We start from the raw sequence: 5,152 nt of genomic DNA, 5'->3' as shown, positions 1-5,152 counted from the left end.
AATCGACCTACGGTCCGGCTATCACCAAATGCGGGTCCGTGAGGAAGACATAGAGAAAACGGCTTTTCGAACGCGTTACGGGCATTATGAGTTTGTAGTTATGCCCTTTGGTCTTACGAATGCACCGGCGGCATTCATGGATCTTATGAACCGAGTGTGCCAACCTATGTTGGACAAGTCGGTAATAGTGTTCATTGACGACATACTAGTCTACTCGAAAAGTATGAACGAACATGAACATCATTTGCGTGAAGTATTGAAGACGCTACGAAAGGAGAAGTTGTATGCAAAGTTCTCCAAATGTGAATTTTGGCTAAGGGAAGTTCAATTCCTTGGTCATATTGTGAACGAAAACGGTATTCAAGTAGATCCGGGGAAGATCGAAACGGTGAAGAGTTGGGGACGACCGACTACGCCTACGGAAATCCGAAGTTTTCTCGGATTGGCCGGTTATTATCGTCGGTTTATCCAAGATTTTTCTAAGATCGCTTCTTCGTTGACGAAATTGACAAGGAAGAATGCGAGGTTTGGTTGGGAGAACGAGCAAGAAATTGCTTTTCAATTGTTAAAAGAGAAGTTGTGTCAAGCTCCGGTGTTAGTGTTACCGGAAGGTGTTGAAGACATGGTGGTTTATTGTGATGCTTCCTTAAATGGTCTCGGGTGTGTTCTAATGCAAAGAGGTAAAGTCATCGCTTATGCCTCTCGACAATTAAAGGAACATGAAACAAGGTATCCGACTCATGATCTTGAGTTGGCGGCGGTAGTGCATGCGTTGAAAATTTGGCGCCATTACTTGTATGGTGTCAAGTGTACGATTTATTCGGATCATAAGAGTTTGAAACATCTCTTTAATCAATGAGATTTGAATTATCGCCAATGTAGGTGGATGGATGTGGTGAAAGACTACGATTGTGAAATACTTTATCATCCGGGTAAGGCGAATGTGGTCGCGGATGCGTTGAGTCGAAAGAGTCAACATCCGGCGATAAAAGTGGGGTCGTTACGTTTGATTATTACCAACGATTTTCTTGAAAAGCTTGGTGAGATTCAAATAGAGGCTTATGTTCACAACAAGCATACGGAGTGAATCGTGGGCCAATCGGAGTTTATTACTATAGGTCCGCGTGGTTTGTTGTCTTTCCAATGAAGGGTGTGGGTGCCTAAGATGGGTGATTACCGACGAGTGCTACTTGATGAAGCACATAAGTCAAAATACTCCATTCATCCGGGCGCGACGAAAATGTATCTTGACATGAAGAAAGATTATTGGTGGCCGGGCATGAAACGTGATGTTGTGAAGTATGTTGAGCAATGTGTCACGTGTTTACAAGTAAAAGCCGAACACCAAAAGCCGTATGGTAAGTTGCAACCGTTAGAAATCCCGAAGTGGAAATGGGAACACATTACCATGGATTTCATTACAAAGTTACCTAAAACGGTGAGAACCCAATTCGATTCGATTTGGGTTATAGTTGACCGATTGACAAAAAGCGCTTTGTTTCTTCCCATTAAAGAAGCGATATCGTCGGAGGCCTTGGCTAAGTTTTTTATCAAGGAAGTGGTCTCGCGACATGGGGTTCCTATATCTATTATTTCGGATCGAGATACCCGTTTTACATCTTGGTTTTGGGAAAAGTTTCATGAAGATATGGGTACGCAATTGAAGTTGAGCACGGCGTATCATCCTCAAAAGGACGGTCAAACCGAACGTACGAATCAAACTTTGGAAGATATGTTACGGGCGTGCATCATTGACTTTGGTGGTAGTTGGGATGAGCATTTGCCTTTGGTGGAATTCTCGTACAATAATAGTTATCATACTAGTATCGGGATGCCACCTTACGAAATGCTTTATGGGCGTAGGTGTCGAACTCCCGTTTGTTGGGGAGAAGTGGGTCAAAGAGAGATCAGGAGTGCCGATTTGGTTTTAGAGACCAATAGCAAGATCGATTTGATTCGGGAACATTTGAAGAAGGCTCAAGATAGGCAAAAGTCGTATGCCGATAGACGTAGGCGATTGATTGAGTTCCAAGAAGGCGATATGGTGATGCTTAAGGTTTCGCCATGGAAGGGTATTATTCGATTTCGAAAACGGGGAAAGTTAGCTCCTCGGTTTATTGGGCCGTTCAAGGTTTCAGCTCGTGTTGGTGAAGTTGCATATCGATTGGAATTACCCGAAGAGCTTGCGGGGATCCATAATACATTTCATGTTTCCCACCTCTGTAAGTGTCTTGTGGATGATTCCTCATGGATGCCTTTAGACGAGATCGAGCTAAACAAAAAGTTAGAATATGTCGAGGAACCGATTGCTATCCTTGACTAGAAGGTGAAAATGTTGAGGAATAAAGAGGTGAGAACTTTCAAGGTTCAATGGCAGCGAAGTAAAGGTTCCGAGTTTACTTGGGAGCCCGAAGAGTTTGTCTTGGTTTATCTTCCTGCTTGTCATGCGGCGTGGATTGCGAAGTCGCAATCCGGTTCAAGTGGGGGAGAGTTGTAAGATCCTGTTTTCTTTTGGTTTGGAGGCCGTCCAAAAATCTGGGACGCCGTCCCATTATGAAGGCCTGGACGCCGTCCAAAAATCTAGGACGCCGTCCCATTATGAAGGCCTGGACGCCGTCCAGATGATCTGTCGAGCCAGATTTGGGTTTTTAAATATTTTAGATGGGTAAATTGGTAATTTCACTTGGTGGACGAATTAAAGGCCCTAGATCAGTTTGGTTGAGCCTCATTACTCCATTCACAACCACCAAACATCATCTACTTAAATTCTAGAGAGAGAGTGCTCTTAAGTGTGAGAAAGCTCAAATAGGAGAGGAAGAAGCTTGTTTCGGGTTCTAGCTCGAGCATTGAAGTTGTTCATCTCCTCGTTAGCTTCGTTTTGATTGTGGTGGTAAGCCCTAAAATTGATTTCTCTAGTAAATATGTTTAAGGGTTAGGGTTTGGGTTAATGTTGTACATAAAACCCATGTATGAGTGATTTGGGGGTTTTGGGTAAGTTTGGGTCATGAAGACCCAAATGGTGACTAACCTAGGGTTTTGAAAGGGTAAATGGTGTAAATAGGTCTTAAAGACCTAAGTAAACACTAGTACACTAATAGTTAATGTTAGTGGGTGTCATTTGGGTTGTGGGTGACCCAAATGGGTGTGTTGACCTTGAAATGGGTCAAATGGGTCTTTGATGACCTAGGTTGTCTTGCATGTATGAAAACGAGTCAACTTGGTAATTAAATGTGTGTTAAGACCTTAATGGCTAGAATTAGGGTTTTAGGTGAAGTTAACCCATTATTAGGGTTAAGGGTGCAAAATGGGTCGGGATTGCACTTTGGGTCAAAAGACTCTAGATTTTTGAGTGAGTTGCTTGACCGACTTGAGTTGTGAATTGATTATGTGCTAAAATGTAATAGGTACGTTACATTGAAGTGGCAAGTTCGGTTATCTTTCACGAAGACTCTAAGGTGAGTGGAGTAATTATACGTATGTGTATATGACGTATTTATTTGTGGGTGTTATGGTATGAACCATCGAGCCGGTAGTGCCATAACATGTGTGTGATCGAGTGTGAACCACGAGCCGGTAGCACTATAAAATAAGATGTGAACCACGAGCCGGTAGCATCGAGTGTGAACCACGAGCCGGTAGCACTATAAACTAAGATGTGAACCACGAGCCGGTAGCATCGAGTGTGAACCACGAGCCGGTAGCACTATAAAAGAGTATGACTCAATTGCGTATGGTGTGAACCACGAGCCGGTAGCACCATAGCGTTATGGTTAACCATATTGAGATTGTTGATTGTTTGGCATATTGTTTAAATATATTGTGTTGAGTATATGCTAATGCGGTTTTGTGATAATGTGCGACTTGTTAAGTATTTCGGGTATGATGTTATGCTAATTTGAGTTTCAAGTTCGTACAAGGTATTCGGTAATTGTGATTGCAAATAGATGGGTTATATATATGTATGTATAATTATTGCATTCACTAAGCTTTGCTTACCCTCTCGTTGTTTACTTTTTTTATAGGCTCGGGCATTGACAAGGGTAAGAGCATTCATTTGGATTAGTGATCTCCCGCTTGTTTTGTTAGGGGATGCTTTTGGGTGTTAGCTTTTGGAGTTCGACCGAGATTGGGTAGTTTAACCCCAAACACCATGCTCTAGTGTCGTTTGGAACTTAAACTTATATTTGGTCGAAACTTTTATTTTTGAACGAAAGTCGTAAAATGGGCGATGTGGGCCCGTTGATGTAAAACTTGATTTGATGATGAAAATCTCTTAGTTTCACTTATATTGACTTGTGGTAAAAAGGTTTTCGTTTGAAAGTGTCGGGAAGCGGGTTTTCCGCTCGTGTGAGTTGGACCCGTGATCAGTAGCTGGAAGACCATTGGGACGCCGTCCCAATTGCTTGGACGCCGTCCCAGTTGTTTGAGCTGGACGCCATCCCAAACTTTGGACGCCGTCCCACCCTTCTGAGCTGGACGCCGTCCAGATGCACTGCCAAATTTTTTTTTTTTGTACGCGTTTTTGGGTTTATGAAGTCGGGTTGCTACATAGATGTGTCGACATGATAGGTCGAAACATTGTATACATGTCTATGGTATCTCAAGATTACATAATATACAATACAAGTTGATTAAGTTATGGTTGGAATAGATTTGTTACCAATTTTCACGTAGCTAAAATGAGAAAAATTATCCAATCTTGTTTTACCCATAACTTCTTCATTTTAAATCCGTTTTGAGTGAATCAAATTGCTATGGTTTCATATTGAACTCTATTTTATGAATATAAACATAAAAAGTATAGGTTTATAGTCGGAAAATAAGTTACAAGTCGTTTTTGTAAAGGTAGTCATTTTAGTCGAAAGAACGACGTCTAGATGACCATTTTAGAAAACATACTTCCACTTTGAGTTTAACCATACTTTTTGGATATAGTTTCATGTTCATAATAAAAATCATTTTCTCAGAATAACAACTTTTAAATCAAAGTTTATCATAGTTTTTAATTAACTAACCCAAAACAGCCCGCGGTGTTACTACGACGGCGTAAATCCGGTTTTACGGTGTTTTTCGTGTTTCCAGGTTTTAAATCATTAAGTTAGCTTATCATATACATATAGAACATGTGTTTAGTTGATTTTAAAAGTCAAGT

This window comes from Rutidosis leptorrhynchoides, chromosome 2 (assembly GCF_046630445.1).
Source record: "Rutidosis leptorrhynchoides isolate AG116_Rl617_1_P2 chromosome 2, CSIRO_AGI_Rlap_v1, whole genome shotgun sequence".
NCBI lineage: Eukaryota > Viridiplantae > Streptophyta > Magnoliopsida > Asterales > Asteraceae > Rutidosis > Rutidosis leptorrhynchoides.
This window is presented reverse-complemented; position numbering follows the sequence as displayed.